The 22,782-nt window shown below is 36.9% G+C and overlaps 1 pseudogene; it reads left to right on the forward strand.

The window, feature by feature from the left end:
• The first annotated feature begins 174 nt into the window (after positions 1 to 174).
• On the forward strand, positions 175 to 17,733 carry LOC127836263 (protein FAM124A-like; annotated as a pseudogene).
• Positions 17,734 to 22,782: the final 5,049 nt, after the last annotated feature.

Genomic DNA, 22,782 nt, shown 5'->3' on the forward strand with positions numbered 1-22,782 from the left:
GTACAAGATAAAAGACAAAGCTTTGTTATCACTCAATTATCAACAGTGTTAATTTGTTTAATGAACGGAAGCATTGATGGAGGAAGATACAAGTTAACAAATTGTTCGCAATTTTCTAACGACACCCAAGATTTCGCGCTCGATAAACAGGTCGTGTCAATCGAGTAAACCAGAGGCGCGCTCGATTTGACGATATAATATCTACAACCGACTAAGACCTGACATTCAAAAGTAAACGGACTTACTGTAAAGACGGGTTAACAGTGCAGGATTTTCGGATGTTATCGAAATCCATGTGATTATATTAATTTATACAAAGACGGAATTTAATTTCTGTTTGAGGTAAAATGTTTTGCTTGATGGGGTGTTAAACATCGCGATTGTCTACAATAAAACCCAGGTAAATAATCAATACACTTTATGTTTTGAACATGCATACTTTTATTTGGATTATTATTATTATGTTCAATATGGAAAGTGATTATATTAGGTTGTTTATGGTTGACTTACGTTAATTAAAAATATAATACCACTGGCACTGTGTGCAACTTGCGCACAACTCTTATATTTCGTAATGCAACTCGTCCATTATTTTGCATGTAGCAGAATAATTTTAAATCAATCTTGCAATTTATGCTCGCAAATATGCAGCTATCGGGCGTGTTGTTTATGATTAAGACAGCAGTGCGCATATGCATCGGCGAACATATTTAAGCAAGTATAAATGATATTTGTAGTCTGGTAAATTAATTTTCAATATAATTTAAGAGACATTGACGTCTTCTACGATATAATAGTATGGTATTTTTAAAATGTGACTATTAATCATAATATTTAAGTAATTGTCATTAATGAAACGTTGTGAAAATAATAATAATAATAATAATAATATAAAGATTCCATCACTTATTTCAATATCTAAATGTTTCTTCGTTCCCTTCAATGTAATGTGTGCTGTATTAGAAGAAAAATAAATGAAGCAACAATTTCATGAGCTAAGTAAAGAGTTTCCTTAATGGAGCTAAAATAATCAGCATCAATATTTACTGGAAAACAGGATTTGTGCAATGTTAAGTAACGATTTATTATTACTGTAATCTAGCATTGTAATACAAATATTCATGTACACTAACAGTAGTATATGCTTCAAAATAATATATTTAATTAAATTTAAAAAACGGCCGACGTTAAGTGTCACACATTAATTATATCGCACACTTCCGTGTATATCGAGCTTGTTTGTATCGAATATACAAGTATCCATATTGTTTGGTAAACACATGCCCCAAAAGAACAGCGTGGTATCAATTTTATCGAAGGACACGGCACAATAAAACTGTCAAGATGGACTTAAAGAATTACCTGCATGAATATATTACATGCATGCATATATTACCTGCATGCATATATTGTTTACTTAATGTTATCACATGTCAATTTGTTCTGGGGAGATACGTTGCGGTACTTATTAATGTCCGCATATCGGTCTTTATGGTTGGGTTGGAGACGGATTATCTCATCTGAAAGTGAAGCTAATTGCAATATGCTCCACGCGTTTCTATAAAATGCACATTTTTGGTTGTATTGGTTTTAACCCTTTACCACTTAAATACGTATTTTGACGCTTATGCAGTCCCTTAAAAAGTTGAACTTAATTAAAGATTTCTATTACAAGTATCAAGTTTTAGAGGCTTCATTTTCAACCCTTAGATACTGATGAGTAGCAAACAGCATAAAACATGAACTGACTGCCAGCTACTCGCAGGCTGTTCTGGTTTTATGCTGTTCGCACATAGCCATTTTTACTTGGCTTCTTGGTGGGAAAGGGTTAAAAATGGCATTATGATCATAAACACTTTGAAACGCACTATTGTATTTATTACAATGATGTATTCACTTATTGAGTATAATGTTTTATTAACAAGATTATGTGCACTTAGAAATGTAAGAAATGTAAGAATTTTTGTTTGGAATACGTTTATTTGTACGACATTATGTCTTTATCTACTGAAACTACACGATTTACAGAGCCACACCAGTAATGTGCGTGCGAACGCTCCAGTTTTGCTATCAAAATGTGATAATATGATTTGATAAGCACTTCTGTAACATTTTGTTCGGTCAATCTATAACACATACGCTGAACAATATGGGTAATTGTCTTTTGATATCCAACCGTTGTATCATTGATTACCACCCGTTGTTTCGTCCTACACATAAGGTCAACAACATTCTTTCATGTAGTCGACGCACTTTTCCCAGCAGCTGTAGTAGCTGCTTCACACATTGTCGCGAACACCGTGGTTACTAAGTCTAACATGAACATGGTTAGACCGACCCGTTTTGGAATCACCATACATAAGGGCCTAACAGTAGCGGACATTCAGTTCTGGAAACAATTGTTACACGGTCATATAGTGCCTTACAAACAAGATTGTCTTTGTCTGAAGCCAGGGACGTTTGGAGAAACCATTCGAGCCATTGTTCTGGGTACAACAAATAATGTGTGATCTTAGAATACGATCATTTTAACTCTCACATACAGGGAAAGATCTGTAGTAAATGAGCATGGTGTTGCACTCTGCTGCTTTCCCCCTCCCCCTGCCCTGGTCAGGTTGGTCAACACAACACAAACTGATAAGCGTACTAGCTGGAATCGTTAGGACTGGTGAACGTTTACATTAACACAACAAGACTCATAATAAGACTTATAAGACTTATCAACAATAATATTATGAATGTTAATATCTGAGCCTCTATGCTTAAAATCGGGGCTTGCTGTATGTTCGTAAAGTCGTCCCACATTAGCCTGCGCAGTCATCACAGTTGATCAAGGACGACAGTCTCCTCTTTCATTAATTTTTTCTTTTCATAAAAGTCTCTTCTTAGAAACCCATATATAATAAATAATCCAACTGATGCTCTTGACGCAGATACATTAAGCCCTGTTTTCATAAAGCCACAAGGCTCCGTGTGGTTCAATGTTTATCTTAACTATGATCCTTCCCTTTCTAGGTCCAAAGATCAAAAAACGAGTTGAAAAGACTATTACATACATGAAAGACAAATGTGTCCGGATTCTCGATGATCCAGGGTATACATCAGACCGTCACCATGGATACCTATCTACGGCGCACATACGCGCAAAAGAAACGCTTGGAGACAGAAGATTACCCATTCTGGGACTACAGGTAAATATACCAGCCTCTGTTTGTGTTTAAATACCGATTTCCCTTTCATGTGTTGTATTTTTTCGTCGTGACATCGGTTGTATGGCTTTTACTATCGATAATATATGGCCCCTTTTCTTAGTGCAAAATAAATTTATGTCTTTATTTTTTAGTCGCGTGGAACAAATAAAGAGAAATTGTAAAGATTCAATATATTGATTTTGTTATAAACAATTTGCATGATAAATTAACATATAACATATACTGTACATATTTTCCGGCTGTACCTTTTTAAACCCTATTACCACGTGTGCACCAATCCGCGACTTTATCCCTTCAAAGTTTGACACTTAAAGGCAATCTTGTGAAATCTTTTGACAAATGATGTTTACGGGTAGAGTTACACATTTGAATAATGGAGGATGAAAGTTTTCCTGTATCCCCTAATTAAATACACGTTATCTCTAAATTATAGCGGAAAGTAGTTACAAAACTGTATATACTTCTCTGTCACATAGTTTCATACGAAGGCTACTGTGAAATATTTAGGAATGTCAACTTGTAAAGTTTTGTGTCCTCATTCAAACATTCCCGAGTGGTCACGATTTGAGTTCAACAAGGGGAACCTCTATCGCAGCGCTTATTTCGATTGACGAAAACAGAGCTGTTTAGCATGCCATTGAGTTTGACTATTTCCCCGCGTTGCAAAGGCCAGGAAATGTATCCCATATAGACGATAAGGCTTTGTTGCATGAAATAGCAAAATTGTGCAACACATGGAGCATTTGGGTACTCTTCGGGGTCAATAAGCAACCACATGTTCTTTACTCACGCGCACGCTTATATTCGCCATTTCTATCCATTATACATTTATAATCGACATACATGTACATGAAAATGTTCATATTTCCGGCTAATGTTCTAGATATTCATTGAAAAGTTAAATTAGAAAAGTTGTTGAAGTTCGAATGATATAAAAATGCAAAACAATTGAAGTGCGGTACAGGGAAGGGGGTCCAGCATTTTTTTCTCAATTTTTCCATGCTCTTGTCTTAAACACTATATTGCTTTATGAATGTCCCATCATGTGCCTGTGAGATACATATGGCCTCAAGACCTTTGCAAACCTTGGGATGCTATCCGAGCTTATCATAAACTCCTTTCTCATATATGAGCCTATGGTCCTCGTTCTGGGGATTCTGGGCTAAAGTCTGGGCTGTGTAGTCCGCACAGGCTAATCTGGGACGACACTTTCAGCCTAAGCTGGATTTTCGCTAGGAAGAGACTTCGTTTAAACGAAAGAAAATCATCAAAGCGGAAAGTGTCGTCACACATTAACCCTTTGCATGCTGGGAAATTTGTCGTCTGCTAAAATGTCGTCTGCTGAATTTCTAAAATTAGCCATTTCTTCGATTTTTTTCAAGAATACTATCAGAATAGCAAACAGTTTGGATCCTGATGAGACGCCACGTTCTGTGGCGTCTCATCTGGATCAAAACTGTTTGCAAAGGCCTTCAAAATTCAGTTCCAGCGCTTAAAGGGTTAACCCGTGCGGTCCGCGTATGCACTATACCAAGTTTTTACAGAACCGTGCCGATATGACGTGTACATTTTATTCACTGATCTGAACGTGCGATAAATTGACGTTGACCAGCGTCGACAAAAAGTATAAGTCCAAATACAGTCGCACTGAACATAAACTCAATTTTACTGACTACAAAGAGTTTCTTTTTGTAAACACTCGAAAGAAGGAACGGTATTAGTAAGTACAAATGTAGGCTGAGGAACGTTTTGCTTTTGCCACTCTTAAAAGTTAAAACAAGTTGAATTTGACGACAGATCGAGGAGCGTGTCGTACTACGTTTGAATTTGATGAAACTATAACCTGAATTTCGTTTTCAAATAATTCATCGATACACTATCATTAATGTGTTTAACATTTGATAACCACGAGTACCTGTATGTACGGAAGGCATTTAATTATTGATTTGAAATCGATAATGTCATTGAATTCAGAACGGCGCGTTTGTAAACATGGAATTGTTTATGAGCCGCAGGTTTGTAATAGTGTGTCATAGCTCTGTAAAATACGAGCTAGTCCGCGCACAGTTCAGCGTTAATATTTTATTGTGGCGTTATGTTAGATACATGTAATTAGAAGAAATGCCGACAACGGAAAACAGACAAATAAAATGACGGATCGATTTCAAGAGCGTCGTGCTAAATTGTCATCCACTTTTTGATGGTACCATAAAATGGCACACTGTTATATACGAAGCTATTTACGTAAAAACAAATGTGCATACTCAAATATTTATATGGTGTTGCGCGGAAATCACGCCATTCTTCGGTAGTCTAAACAATGCGTTTAATGATTATAATTACATAAAAGTAATATGCAACGATGTATGGTGGCTGTGTCACTTCGACCTCGCGCTTCAAAAACGGATGACAAAATCCACAAGATGTGACAGTATCAGACTTACGGGTGTTCTGCACTTGATGAGTGACACGACACTGACGTCTTTGATACTTACATAAGGAGAACAATAATGCAGCAAGTTGTGTTGGCAGTTTCTTATGAAAGTTGCCGCGCATAGCGTCTTTTTTTGTTGGTAACTTTACACGATATACCGCCCTAGCGTCTGCGCATTAGAGCGGACGGCCATGCCACGCAATGTGACTGATAGTACATAAACCCATTTATGCCTAGTGGACTCTCCCATCCTTCTAAATAGGATCAATTTTTTTCCAAAATTAGGGATGTCTAGTATATTTATTTCTATATTTAGAATATTTCTTACATAAATCCCTTTAAGCAAACAGCGTAGACCCTGATGAGACGTCGCATCATGCGGCGTCACATCTCGGTCTACGCTGTTTGCCAAGGCATTTTTTCTTAACGCTAGGCATAAATGGGTTAAGTAAACGGCGGCGTGTGTGATATGATGGTGGGTTGAGACAAAGAGAGGGTGATTGGTATATTTATTTTCCTAAACTGGGCCCGAGGTCATAAAACTATTGATATCCCAGCTAAGCTCAATTGACAACCCATTATTGTTGCGGAGGCTGATACTGAAGTGAGAATGTTACGACCTCGACCTTATTGTGAGCAAAACTCTTAGCTTAATATTATAAATTTTGAGCTGAGATAAATTGTATACCCGTTTTCCCTGTATCCGGTACCGTGTTATCGTTGGATTATTTTTTATAAACGTGTATTTTAGTTTTGTATAGATTTGAATTTTAATGACGGTAATGGTGTTTTTTAACATGGATTACTCATAACGAAGACTCATTTTGTTTCTTTGCCGCCCAAAAGAATTTTCTAAATTATGACGCACTTAATTTGCATTGTATTCATTGTTTTCTGACATATTGCTGGTTTCCTACTAATTTAGCAGCTGTTCTGAAAAGCGCAATCAGTTATGACGAATTCACCGTTTACTCTTACAATCGTTAGAGAAAGCGTACGAGTGTTACAATTATTGAACAACCCTAATTAACTTTTAAACACCAGAAAGTTATGGTAATTAACCCAAAGATGTGGTAATTAACCCAACGCGCAGCATTGTTTTCTTTCACCTGTGGTATTGAATAATTACCAAAATTGGAAGGATATCCGCTAGTTTACGATCAAAGAAGCCCGAGAGATCACAGTATTATCACCGTTCTGATGTTATCATAGAAATTTCGTATACATGTTACTAACGAATTACGCGCTTAATGAGTATGCAACGCGAATAGAGGATCAACTGCGGACTTGTTGTATTAGCTTATTATGTCGTTATCCTAGTCAGCAGTCTTACTCTTCGATTCGTAATGCAAATTACGTTTATTTTTTTAGAAAAAAATCTGACTCAATTACATGTAAGCATTAGAAAATTAAGTCAGACAGATGAATAAATATTGAAATACATATCATTTCACGAATCATTTTCCGAATTGAATGCTTAAAAAGAAAATATCTTGCTAACGAAATTTGATCGCATTCATAGCCTTGTAATAAAAGTTTAAAAGTCGTCAGATACTATCACATTCTTACGTGATGTTATACCAGATAATAACAACTTCTTCAGATAACGAGACCGATAAAGCCCTTTTGAATACACCGATTACAAAATTCGCCAATCTACGCTTCGTAAGATGTCCTCCACGAACGGGGGAGCATTTATTTATTCTATTGTACACTGTACATAGCATTTGAATTTGCATTAAAATGTTTCGCGAAAATTACGTCTTACTGATTGATTAGTTAGCCCAATGCCCATATTGCATATAAATATACGATACAGTTCGTATGTAGATCTATAGCAACATTTGACGTAAATTTAAGTTCGTATTACTAATAGGTTAGTTAGCGTTATTGGTTGACTATAGGTTGTTGTTTTGTGTTTATACAATTGTTAGCTTCATCTAAATAATGTAGATTGAGTGATAGAAAAAAATTGCTCACAGTGGTTTTACGCATACCAGCCAGTACATTGCTACTGAAGAACGTCAGTGTTTCTTTGTCAACGCAAATTATCTTAAATGAAGACAAACCACGTCTCAAAAGACGAATGTCAATATAGAATTTACAATTATATCTGCACTAAACGATTGTTAAGAAGTTACGAAGTAGTTTATTTCGTACTTTAGTTCTTCCCGTCCGTATTAACCTTGCCTTTTTCCCAATCTCCGATCATATGTTATAGCTATAGCCCTATTTTTACATCAACAGCTGTTTATACAAACGTAAATATACACTAATACACCCCAGATAGATGAGTTATGTAAATATAATTGCATATATTCAATTGAGCCCACCGACAAAATGCTTTTGATCTAAAACCGCTTCGTCATTTCGAAACGTTTCGCAGAGTATACAATAGTTGTGCAAACACGATTAATTGAATGTTTCTGAAAAATCTAATGAAATCTATAAAATAACTCGCGGTTCTGCTTTATTTCAACAAATCCACCTGTGTATTTGAATTGTGCGAAACTGCGGTCAAATGGGAACGGGTGTCACTGTTGTATTTGCTCACTTTACAAATGTAAATACGAACTGTTTTATTTATTTGTTTAAAATGCCTACAGTCTTATATTTCTGAACTTTCTAAACCTCGCTCGATCACACATTCATTGAATCACTCATTATACCAATCATTTAATCAATCACTCATTCAATCATCTAAACAATCATTTAATTTATAAGCTTCTCCGTGATTCATGCATCATCCATCAATAAACAATCCAAAAATCATTTGTCCTACCAACCACCAAACTCAACTATGAATTACTCGAGTGATTCGTTCGTTTCAACGTTCATGAATATAAACAATTATCTCTAGTGTGTTTCATTAACACGATGGAACATTGCGTGGTTTTAAACATTTACGTCACAATGTATCCATCCCATGCCTTCTGCGTAATTCCTCACTAGAATCCCCGTTCTGTTGTTAGTCAAAGTTGCTAGAAAAGTACATCATCAAGACACCGTCGTTATTGACAATATACAAACACCAAACATAGTAAACTTACAAGAATTAAATACTGCAACCGGACATATCTATTGGAGGAAACGAGCTTGTTTGTTTTGCATGAATATATTTGAAACACCTTCAACTTGACTTTTATATCAATGGGTGGAGACAGTCGATTAAAGACCTAAATACCGAAAAGCAAAGAATGCACCTATGTTTGAATAGTGGAAAAATGTTAATACATTTTCTAAATATAGGTTATTGTCAATACATCAATACCCAATTTTTATGAACGTAATTTCGGTAAGCAATACGTCTTTAAACAGCGAAATTAATGTCTTAATGCGGTTTGTTGACGTGCCTATTTAAACTGTAATAGAATCCTGAACTTTACGCACCTTGGTCCTACATTTTCACTAAAGGATATACAAGGATGACTCATATATATCTCGCCTTTGTGTCAGATTGAACATCATAATGATGCCAAATGGCAGAATTTTGTTTAACCGTTCGCATGGGTATTCTGTTACCATAATGCCATAAACAACAGAGACTCGATATCATTCGAAGACAAGACCATGGAAGTATTAAACTAATAGTTTAATAGTCTCTTACATACAGACCAAATGTATCTCTGTAAACCAAATAATTAAGTTAATATCTTTATACGACATCTCGGCTGTTGAATACTGAACAATCCATATATTGTCTCTTTGACTGTGGCATATACTACGATTAACGCCAAGGTCTTTGCTACTCATCGAGTCGCTTAGATGACTTATTCTGATACACTGCGATCTATTCGATAACAGTGTTACTTATCGATGCACGAAGCTCATGAACGCAATAAGATAGCGCGTGCTATGAATGCAAATTGGGATGACCGTGAATACGTACAGACGGGTAATTATATTTAAGGGAACAGTAGCATCGTTTATGAACGCACACGTTGGAATCTTAAGCACGTCTCGCTTTAATTGGAGTGGTTACTGTAATAACATGGTCAGCAGCTCGAGCGTGAGTCATTACTCTTGATTGTTGCCTTCTGCTGAAAACAGCCCATACGTACATGATCATTCTCAGGATTGTCTCAGTTTAGTTCAACATCTTTTGAATAACTGCCCCAAATAAATGTGAAACTTGTCCAAATAATAAGAAACAATTAACCATACATGTAGATGTCTAGTAAAACTGTATTATTGGCATAAGTCTCCACGTATACTTTGCGAGATTTTATATTTATGGAAAACTTTTGGACAGTAAATTGAAAGTTTTTCTGTCATCAAGAAGGGATTTTCTTTGCCCGTAAAAACATCATGGTTGTGATTTACATTTTCGCTAAGGTTTGATGTGATGGGTACTATTTCATGTTAGATTAATTATTAGTATATCGTAAATTCCGAGTTCAGTAAATAGTTCATGAAGAGTTCTTTTTTTAACCTGTTTTGTTACATACTGCACTTATCATAACTTATGTGTTTTTCCATTAAAATTTGTATTTAAAATTACAGTCAGAACAGCCGCAATATACATGTATTGCAAGATTGACACTCTCGTATAATTGGTGTATTAGACGTTAAATTCTCTGATTTGCAGCCCAGGCGCCTAAGGGGACGTTATTTACGATATCGACTTACGGCTTACCTTTTAATTAACGTAAAGCGACACGAATGAAAGTTTATCCGAAATGAAGAGTGTCATTCGAGATAGTGTCAGGAATCGCACGTGTGTTCTTAATTACCTTAAAAGCCGAGGATGCCCGGAGAATCAACAAGACAGCGGGGTACCTTATTAGGTCGCCTTTAGGTGTCAGGGACTGGTATTGAGAATCGGTATCTGATATTATGATGCAAATCTTTTAAAGCACGCCAGCGTGGTTACGTAATTATCCCTGTTACCTGGGAATAAAACATTGCACGTGTCCCTTTCGTAACTCTTTCGCACTAAATTGCGTGAACAATTTAAATAACTGACATTTGGGCTGCTTAACTACTGTGTCTCGAGTCATCTGTTTACGCCATTTACTAGAAGTTTAGTTCTGCGTTAATCTGAAGATGTCCTTTTTATGGACAAAAAGATCTTAGCGTTTTGCATTTGCTGTAAAATTTGCTAAATGCTATTGTTGCACATTTAGCTGTAAGCAGTGACCCTGCTATAAGCCGCTTTATTGATAAACTAAGACTCATCGAAATCGGTTTACATTCTTAACGAATTTCCGTGTTGTTAGTTACTTGAGCCGCTTTTATACAAGGATTTGCAGACGGATTACATGAATATACTCGTTATATGGAGTTTAAGACCAATATTTAACTTATTTTGACACGGATTAAATTTAAAACCCCAGTTTGACGGGTTTATATTGAATCCCCCGCTCTATTATGTCGTTTTTCTCGTTCACTGTGCACCTGTTGCTAGTTTGAAAAACGCTCCAATTATTTATGGTACCTGTCATTGTGTTCTTTATCTGGCAAATTGCCATTTTGACATCCAATTTACCACCGGTTTCAGACTCAAGAAAGTAACATTAAACGTTCGATTTGAGATGCGAAAATCATAGCTCGACATAAATCTTTCGTTTACATCCTTGACTTGATATATTCAATGGCGGCTGTTATTAGGTCGGGCACGAGCTCAACATGCGTCATTTGTATTTTCACGTTCGTAAGCGAATTCTATACGCGGTCTGGTGTACATAATTCTTCATCGAAACTGGTGAACATGATTTGGAAAGTCTTAAAAAGACTGTTGAAAGATCATGTTACATATCGGTCACGGACGTTGGTCTGTGGGAATTGCGGAACGGAGAAAGGGTTCGATCACGCTAGCCCGTGCTAGACCACCTGGTTATCTTGCCGTCCATCTTTGTCTAGCTAAATGTGCGCTTATGGATGAAAGGGACACTTTCTTTCTGGAGTGTTTAAACGCGCCATTATACATGCGTGATGGTTACATCTTTCTCACGCCTGTACGTATGTGTGTGACTTATTCGTTTCGATTATTTGTTTTTCGCTCCTAAAATAGCGAATTTCTTCCCTGTAATATTACTACGCGATAAAACTCGTTGTGTAAATAATTCGCTTTTATATAGTTCATAGCAGCCAATTCTTTTGATGACTCGTTTTCCCAATGTCACTTTGTCACAATGGACAAAATGGAGCAAATACAACTATGGAATTTGTTTTAAATTTAAGATCACAGTAATCGCACTCATGGCCAATTTGCGAACGTTACAATTCATTGTACGGTAATCGGACGTTATTCAATTTCAGATACTTCAATTTGGAAAGGAAAAACAAATTTATAAAATCGCTCTAGAAATGTTCAAGTGTGTGCATTAGATCTTACGTGAAAGGGAATTTCACATGATATATTGGGTATATCTACGTTTCGACTTCTTTCAAAAGTCTCTTTGAAAAATCGGATATACAATTTTCTCGTAAATTAACTTTAGTGTTTACCAAATATTTACTCTGGATGGGAGAGTTTATCTGCTTTTTGAACAGATTGATCAAGAAGCTATTACTTGAAATTTATAGCGTCGACATCATTTAAATGTTAGACAGTTATCCCTTTGCATAATGCATAGCGAACACATCATGTGTGTTTACATAATTTGCAAAAGGTTTTATATTGCACATTAACAAACTATCAATGAATGAATGCACACGAATTACAGTTCATCTTCAGAAAATTTGTATATCAAATAAGTTGTTTAAGACATAGAGTCTATGTGGGTGTGTTTATTCTATCAACTTTTTAGCATGAATCAATTATAATTTACATAATAATATTTAAGTACCGGAATCGCCATTTAATGATGCCATTTAATGATATTGCACACTCGTACATCATCAGCAGCATCATCATTTATCATCAATCATCTTTATTATTTTCATGATTGGCATCGTTATCATCATAAGAAGCAAGAAGAGCAGTACCAGAAGTGGCAGCATCACGATCATCACTGTTACTTTTATTATCATCATTAAATTATACTTTTTCAGTTCATAATGAACCGTTTTCTACTCTTCGTCTTAAATAACTACGTTGCAGTTTTTAGAATTGGTAGATTAATATGCTATTTATAACGACATAATGATGCTTTCATACATTTAAAATCGACCACCCTCCTTTCGAGTTAACCCATTTATGCCTAGTGGACTCTCCCATCCTTTTAAATTGGATTTATTTCCAAAATTAGGATGTCTAGTATATTTATTTCTATATTGAGAATATTTCTTATAGAAATTCCTTTGAGCAAACAGCGCAGACCCTGATGAGACGCCACATCATGCGGCGTCTCATCTGGGTCTACGCTGTTTGCCAAGGCCTTTTTTCTAGACGCTAGGCATAAATGGGTTAAAATCGATCACCCTTCTTTCGTGTTAAACTTGCGCGAACGAGGCTGTACATTATTATAATTTTGTTCAATGCGGTCCCTCGTTCAATGATATAATTCACTCGACGAACTTGTTTATGACTATAACTCAGAATAACAATATGTTGCATTCTTTTGTAGTGGTTTATCTAGGCTATAATAAACTAAAGGCATGCCCAATTTAGCTTCCAAGTAACTTTTCACAAGTTTCAAAAACAGTAGAGACCGGAAATAGCGTCCTGTTCCGAGCCATAATTTAGATCGAGAGTCGACATGGCCGACAATACGGGTTGGCAAGATCAAAGAGCGGAAAACATCAAACGTAAAATCCAACAACTCGCAGTAAATTGATATAGAGTTGTTGAAATTGTCAATAATTCATTTCACGTTCATTTGTTCGTCGAGGTTCTTTTTGTACTGGGCCAGGAAAAATTGATACTGAACGATTTGTGTTGACAAAACTTGAAATCATGTGAACCAATAGAAATTGCTTCACAGTTTGAGCGTAAAGCCTGTTGAATTTGTGGTTCCACTCACACCCACGCTTTGATACCACCAAAAGATGAATAGAATAGACCCGCTCGTATTTGCAATCTTATAAATCTGGAACGTGTATATAGTTTCTTTATTGATCAAATTTACTATCGCAGTAACAGTGTTGTGTAGCCTTAACTTTGCGTGACCAATCAAGTCATCCGCTGTACAACTTATTGACATAAATATTTAATCATTATACTCGTTAACCCTTTCAGCGCTGGAACCGAATTTTAAAGGCCTTTGCAAACAGTTTGGATCCAGATGAGACGCCACAGAACGTGGCGTCTCATCAGGATCCAAACTGTTTGCTATTCTGATAGTATTCTTTGAAAAAAATTCTAAGAAAATGCACATTTTAGAAATTCAGCAGACGACATTTTAGAAGACTACACATTTCCCAGCATGCATAGGGTTAAGGTTTTATTTGGTATAAAACCTGCAAGAGACAAATATTACTTTGGTCGATGATACTCCATGTAGCGGTATACAACCTGCTAAGACCAATGTAATTTTGGTCGATGCAACCCCACGTCTACGAAGACATTAAATCAACGCGTACAATGTTAATATATTTATCCTCCTGTGAAACATTTACTCTAAATATTGTTCAATAATTTAATAAATTGGCTGGACCTGACCTTTCCGTAATTGGAGACTATTTAAGACTTTCCATGCGTGTTAGGGTTATCCAGTCCCCCCCCCCTCCCGTTGTAGGTATTGCTAATTTTACGTTTTTAAATCCATACCCTGCCGTGCTTTCTTTATACGATTACCAAAGCCTGGTATGTGACTCGCCTGCTGACTCGTATTCCCCTCTCCCCAAAGGACCTTTTATCACCCTGGGTTAAACCGCCTCACCCTTAATAAGCCGAATATTTCAAACCTACGCTTTTCGACCAGGATGGACACGATTTCGAGATTGTTTGTGATTCATATAAGTCGAACGAGTTCATCGACAACGATCCCTATCAAGTGTATTTTTTGTCTTTAAATGTAACTGAAGAGTGATACAGGAGGTCCAATAATAAAAATCCGAACTCAATACCACCGATGTGTATTGATAATTAATTAAATTTCCGCAATTAAGGCGCCAGTGTTTTCGGCGATGCATTATTAAGCGTACAATATCGAATATGGAATCGGCGTCTATAGGTGTTTAAGTGTGTTATCTAGGAAGATAATAATGTTTAATAATTCAGAACCTTTTTGTCGTGTTTTATGATAATATCGTGTGCTGATTGCCATTTTACGGAAGATTTCGTGAAAATATACTAAAGGATTGTTTTCCGACTCCAATAATATTACGATACCTACATAAAATGAATTAAAACTGAGGTAAAACATCGATGATTGATAAGACGAATGTTAACCCTTTGCATGCTGGAAAATTTTTCGTCTGCTAAAATGTGGCCTGCTGAATTTCTAAAATTAGCATTTTCTTCGATTTTATTTCAAAGAATACTATCAAAATAGCAAACAGTTTGGATCCTGATGAGACGCCACGTTCTGTGGCGTCTCATCTGGATCCAAACTGTTTGCAAAGGCCTTCAAAATTCGATTCCAGCGCTGAAAGAGTTAAAATGCTGATAAGTCTTCTCAAAACAGCGCACTGTACGTATATTCAGCCGAAAACTGAATCATGTTGGACCTATTCCTAACCCCCTCTCAATTCAGCTTAATAGCACATTTGCTAAAAGATAACATAGGGATAGTTATCAAGGACAACCGAATAAATCAAACGTGAAAGTATATATAATTTATCTTATATAATTATATAAAAAATTAAATTGCTATTCCCGGTGTTTCAGATCGAGAAGGGGCGCCTTCTGCAGCTCAGGTTCACTGTGTTCATCCGCCACGTCCTCGTCTGATGGTATGTTGTTCGCTTTATCGAGTAATATTTAGTGTTTTCTCTAAATATGGAGAGGTTATTTCAATCGTAAATGCAAGGTTAAGGCCAAACACTATATCTGCAACTAAAATATGATAACACAGATCCCATTCGTTTTCTATCGTTTACTGACACCATATAATATAGTCTACTGACACCATACAGAATATATGGGGTCATCATGTGACGTCAAACAGTCAATGAGAGAAGAGTTTGTAGATGGCGAGATATTAGCTTGTGCGGACTGCAGGGGTATCAATTTCCGCTTTTATGGCATTTTTCCGTTTAAACAAAGTCTTTTCTTAGTGAAAATCTAGTTAAGGCGGCAAGTGTCGGTCATTATTAGCATGTGCGGACTGCACAGGTTAATCTGGGACGAAACTTTATGCATATGCATTGAACCACGTTTCCCACCAGATATACTCATTTATCGTTTTGTTTTCTTCAGGAAGCAGCATCTCCTCAATAAGCTGCCGGTCCGAGTCAAGCGGCGAGAGTCTCAGCCTTTCCGAGCAGTCGGACGCTGAATCGCTACTTCCGTGCGAGCAGCAGCGGAATGTCCGTCCAGCTTCTCACTGACTCCTGCGAGATCTCGAGTATGGAGCTCACCTACCTACCAATTAGTCGCCTGGATCGATCCTGAGCTCCACATCCTTAACATTACGGACACCGCGTCAGAGCGGCGGGAGCGCGTCGATAACGACATGACGTCATTTCCGCTTAACAGCGCGCATCTGCCTGGCGTTGCGCTCATTGTGTTCCTTCAGGAAAATGGCGCGGTTGGCTTCGAGCGAATACAGGCGGTGAAACGATTCTTCGAGAAATCGCCGTGGAAGTTCCACCATTCGGAGCAAGTACAAAGGGGCGCCATAAATCCGTATCCGTATAATAGCCGGGACTTTTATTACACGTCCGAAGATCTTCCGCTCTGCGCGGTTCGCCAAGTGCACACAGGGAAGGAATTCCTCCGCGTGATGATATTCGTCAGTGAGGCTAACTGGCTGCAAATGATGCAGTTTTACAAACTCGTTCTCGGCAAAGAAACCGACCTGAAACGCGATGACTTTTGCATGTTTACCGTGTGTTCCTTTCCAAGCTACGACGTGCAGCTCGCGTTGAAGAAACTCCAAGGCGACACGAAGCCGCGCGCGCTCGGCGGCGTCCGTCTGCAATTCCGGTTAAATGATGTCAGCAATATCATGGCTTTTTTGCCGAACGTGTGTCACCCACTCTCGGACACTCGCTGGCAGACGACCGACAACGACGGTAACGTTATAGTCTTGGAAACGCCGCGTTTCTATGGTAACAGTACTTTTATGGACAGGTGCTCGCTGTCGAGTAGGGGATCGATAACCGGAAGGAGCTCTAGCTCGCGATCAGGGTCGTTTACACGACCGGCAAAAACGGGTCAGAATTTACAGCGAGAGCGAATGCGCGCAAGTGTAGAAAATAAAAGACCAAGCGGAAGTCCGAGAGCTATGCGCGCGCATTCAGTTTTGGTTGACAAAGACTTGATAGAGAAAATCAAAACAGAAAATAAGGCGTACAAAGAACTGACGCAAAGAGCCTTTGTAGAGCATTTTAAAACGTTAACCGCGAATGACGTTGAAGTGAAAAGGAAAACGACCGACTTTTCAAGTGCGAATACATTGCCCGTAATAACAAATAGTTTCTATGTTTAATAACACTGTAACATGTAAGTTACCGTAATTTCAACCTTGCCAGTACATGTATTACGTAAGGGTGGGGCAATATATAGAAATCCAATGTTTTGCCAATACATTGCATGGCATATTAAAACAGTTTTCCCACTCTCCTAACCAATAAAAAAGATAAATAATTAACACAACGCTCTCTAAAATTGCATGCATTATTTTGGAAAATTCAGTACAAATTGTATTAGTATTTTATTCAAATTCTAATTATATAAAATACATCAAACATTAAATTGAAATTTTTATGTAGTTTATTGTGACTTTTTATAAAGTACAAAATTTAAATACGTCTAGAAATAAATTGCTATTCCAGAAATCATATAAAAATAACATTATAATAAAAAAACTCCTCGCAATACATTGCAGTATATTGGAATATTGTTGATTCCCTTGTATCCGTCGTTTCCCCACCCGTCGCTGTAACGACACCCCTCTCCCTTGGGCATGAAAACCTGTTGATATTAGTATGCGTGAAAAGTTACGGGTTGTAATGATAACATAAATGCTGTGATATGTATATAATGTTTGTATGATGTCTGAAAAGTGCAATAATCCCGGAATTAAATACAAAATATTAAACAAGTAAGTGTTGTTGTTTTAAACTATTGAAGCTTGTCAATTTGACTACGTTAAGTTGTGCATTAGAAGAAGGGATGTAAAATACAGCACATATGGAGATATATGAGTCGCGCTCCAGGAAAAACCGGGCTTAACAAATATCTGTTTGGTCACATGTCAGCCTGTGCAGCCGGCACGACACTTAACGCTTTTACATAATTTTTCGTTTAAAGTGTGTCTCGGCTAAACTAACAAATAGTCAAGGCGGAAAGTGTCGCGTCCCTGATTAACCTTAGGGGCGACACTTTACGCACAGGTGTTGAATTCATGTGCGAAAAGTGTCGTCTCAGATTAGCCTGTGAAGTCCGCACAGGCTAATCAGTGACAACACTTTCCGCTTTTATTCTTCGAGCAAACATTAATTCTAAGCACAAGATACAATTTTCGAGACATAATAAATTCTAAAAACATTGTATAGTTTTCGAGAAAGTATTAATTATATGCACATGATACAATTTTCAAGAAAGGATTAATTCATAGCGCCACTTTTTATAATAACCTAATTTCAGTAATTTTATTCATTTGTTTTTAGCTCACCTGAACACAATGTGCTCATGGTGAGCCTTTGTGATCGCCTTTTGTCCGTCGTCCGTCGTCCGTTGTGCGGCGTCAACATTTGCCATGTTAACATTCTACAGGCCACATTTATTGTCCAATCTTCATGAAATTTGATCAGAAGATTGGTCTCAATAATATCATGGATGAGTTTGAATATGGTTACATTTGCTTGAAAAACATGGCTGCCAAGGGGCGGGACATTTTTCCTAATATGGCTACATATGGCTATAGTAAAATCTTGTTAACACTCTAGAGGCCACATTTATTGTCCGATCTTCATGACACTTGGTCAGAAGATTTGTCCCAAATAGTTTCGATTGCTTTAAAAACATGGCTATCAGGGGGCGGGGCATTTTTCCTTATATGGCTATATATGGCATTAGTAAAACCTTGTTAACACACTAGAGGCCACATTTATTGTCCAATCTTCATGAAATTTGGTTAGACGATTGGTCTCAATGATATCTTGAATGAGTTTGAAAATTGTTAAATTTGCTTGAAAAACATGGCTGCAAAGGGGCGGGGCATTTTTCCTAATATGGCTATATATGGCTATAGTGAAATCTTGTTAAAACTATAGAGGCCACATTTATTGTCCAATCTTCATGAAACTTAGTAAAAAGATTCATCCCGATAATATATTTGACAAGTTCAAAAACGATGCTGGTTGGTTGAAAATATGGCTCCCTGGGGCGGGGCATTTTTCCTTATATGGCTATAGTAAAACCTTGTTAACACTCTAGAGGCCACATTTATTTTCCGATCTTCATGAAACGTGGTCAGAAGAATTGTCCAAATGATATCTTGGATGAGTTTGAAAATGGTTTCGGTTGCTTTAAAAACATGGTCACTAGGGGGCGGGAAATTTTTCTTTTATGGCTATATATTGCTTTAGTAAAACCTTATTAACACTCTAGAGGCCACATTTATTATCCGATCATCGTGAAACTTGGTTACAAGATTTGTACCAATGATATCTTGAATAAGTTCGAAAATGGTTCCGGTTAGTGGAAAAACATGGCCGCCAAGGGAGCGTGACATTTTTCCTTATATAGCTATAGTAAAACATTGTTAACACTCTAGAAGCCATATTGATTGTCCAATCATCATGAAACTTTGTCAGAAAATGCATTCCAATGATATCTTGGACAAGTTCGAAAATGGTTCCAGTTGCTTGCAAAACATGGTCACCAGAGGACGGGGCATTTTTCTTATATGGCTTCATGAATCTTCATGAAACTTTGTCAGAAAATTTGTTAAAATGATATCTTTGATGTGTATGAAAATGATTCTGATCTGTTCAAAAACATGGCTGCCAGGGTGTTCACTAGTCATGGAAGTTGGTAAGAACATTTTGTTCTAATGACATATTGGGCTAAACTGAACAGGTCAGTTCCTTTGAATCTCCGGTGAGCGACTTTTGGCCTTTCATGCCCTCTTGTTTTTTCTGTCCCGTGGTGTCCACTAGTATTTCGTGAACAAACTGAATGCACGCACCACATCAATTTAAAGTGTACATATTCGACAATTCAATCAAATCCTAATTGAACATCCTCGTCACAACCTTTGATAAGACAAGGCAAAGGCCGATTCCATAATTAGGCATTACTGAAATAGTTCTTTGTTTCCTCTAAGCCCGCCCGACCCAATTTTGAGGTTCCGACCCAAAACTGTATTCGTCATTTTAGGCTGAGTTTTCGGTCATTTTTGCGTAAATCGAACATATTTACTATATAAACAATTACGTTTGCCATTACTGCTGATAGATATTATCACATTAACTAACTTAAATTAAAATTTAAAAAAGACCTGAAACGAAGGATATATAGAGATCTTTGCATTCGTTGCATATTCTAACAATAATTGGGAATGAGAAAATACGAAAAAACAATCTACCTATCCTAATGTTTGGCGAGGTTAATTCAAACGATGCCATTATCGTTTTGGCCTTTTTATCAACGCAACCGCATCACTATGCCGATGAATCACAAGCAGACATACTTACCCTGTCTCATCAAGTATCTTACGACCAGTTGTTGTTACTGCTAAGTGGTAAAGACACAGAAATACACATTAAATGCTCGCTCTTGTAAAATAGGCCTTCATGCATGTGCAATATTCACAGGCTAATCAGGCACGACACTTTTCCGCTTTTATTGTATATTTTCTTTAAAGGACGTCACTTATGAGCGAAATCCAGTTTCGGCGAAAAATACCGTCCCTGACTTGTGCGGACCGCACAAGCTAACCTGTGACCACAATTTAAGCACATGAATTTATACCCGTTTTCTCAAAGCGTGGCTCAAATGAAATAACTCTCGAGTGTATTTTGAAAGAATAAACGATACTCATGAGATGCGTTGAAAATTACCACACATACCAAAATGTTGAAAATTACCACACATACGAAAATGTTGAAAATTACCACACATACGAAAATGTTGAAAATTACCACACATACGAAAATGTTGAAAATTACCACACATACGAAACCGGTCCCGTATAGGCGGCAACACGCTTTCACAGCGTCACAGTGATTCTTCCAGAAAGTGTACACAAAAATCATAAAATGTTATGTAAATGTGTCGTACGCATGAAATTAAGTCAGACGGCTTCACTGGTCAAAGGACTGCTAAAAATATTATCAATCGTTTACTCAAAGTATCATTTAAAGGAGCCCTTTTCACAGATTTTGGCATATTTTGAAGTTTGTCATTAAATGCTTTATATTGATAAATGTAAACATTGGATCTTAAAAGCTCCAGTAAAAAATCAAGAATAAAATTTTAAAAAGGTAAAAAATGTAGCAGGCACCAGGGCTCGAACCAGTGACCCCCGGAGTCCTGGAGTTAGTCTGAAGTAAAAACGCATTAGCCCTCTCGGCTGTTCCGCCGGGTATACACATTTTAAGTATTTAATACCTTATATAAGCAATCTTCGTAGTTTCGTAAATTTAAACGACCACAACAGAACTCTCCAAATTATTCAATCGTTTCGCGTTGCAACGCTTTATAATTTTTAGGTTTTCAAATCGTCAAAAGATACATATAATGGATATATTGGACTATGGTAAATGTTCAGTAATACTGTTTCCTCACAAAAATCATAACTAAAACGAACATTTGTGAATCTGAAACAACTTTTTTCAATTTTGTCAATTTACCAAACCGTGAAAAGATCCCTTTAACCGTCGGAAATTAACGCTACTAAGAATCAATTTCATCTGTCAATATTTTGATGTAAGACTCAATTTGAGGGAATGGCACTTAGAGGTCGTGGAGCCCGGAACGTAGCCTGTATCATGGTACTGATAAAATATCATGCCCGATGGGGATAAGTGTGGATACATTTAATGGAGTGTTTTCAGATATTTCATACAATTTTATGGTCAAATAATGACCGTTGCTTCATTTTCACTGCGATTTGAAACTTATTATTTAGCGGCCGGGTATCAAATCGGCGCCCGGCCATTGAGCAATAATCGGTTAACAAACATCGGCATGGATATTATTAAATAGCTCGCAACCATTAGCATTAGTGTCAGGTACTTTCCTTCCGTGTGAAATTTGTAATATACCTGTCACTTTCGGACTGTAAGCCACTTATCTGAGATTGCTCGCTAAAGAATTAGTCGCATGATCCGCATGGACGGGATTTAGGAAATCCCCACCAGGCAACTGGTTGAGCCTTAATCTGTGCTTGATTTATTAAACCCTAATACAAGCTTAATCATCTCCTTTGATGAATTAAAAAAACGGCAAAATAATAATTTCTTCATAATATTTTTCTTAGCAATCATTAAGTACTTAAATCACAACTATGTGTCATAAAATAAAACATGCACCGCGTTCCCAGTTTTCGAATACTAGTATGTGTAAGTCGGTTTAAAAAGGAGTAAAGAACTGTTTTCATATTGCATTTAAGTAAGCAAACGTTCCACTGTCAAAATATTACAAGCTATAAATGCATGTGTGAAATAAACATCATAAACTCTTTTTGTTGTTCGACACATTCAACTTCCTAAACAGTTATTAGAGACAATAAAACAAGCGATTTAAGCCAGCTAATATTCAGCATCAATTCAAATTGTACATAAGAATCACACTCCTGTTTAATATGTGTATATCAAATGTCCAAATATTATGGGGAATAATAATATAACAATTATATTATTAACAGTTAACTCGTGTTTTTCGTTGGAGTAAGTGCATGACACATACTAAATGCTTTCTGAGGATTATAAAAATGGAAACTTGTTAGAGGAAATCACACCAAGAGTGTCTTAAAAACAAATGCATTGTACAGGTATAAAAAGGGACACCTAAGCAGCACCTGCAGTAGGGAAACATTATCAAGGCTCACAAGGCTCTTTATTTGGGGCCAGGAAAAAAAATCGCCGAACAGTTGTTTAACACTAAACAAATTTACATGATACAAAGCACAAATA

This window comes from Dreissena polymorpha, chromosome 6, assembly GCF_020536995.1.
Source record: "Dreissena polymorpha isolate Duluth1 chromosome 6, UMN_Dpol_1.0, whole genome shotgun sequence".
NCBI lineage: Eukaryota > Metazoa > Mollusca > Bivalvia > Myida > Dreissenidae > Dreissena > Dreissena polymorpha.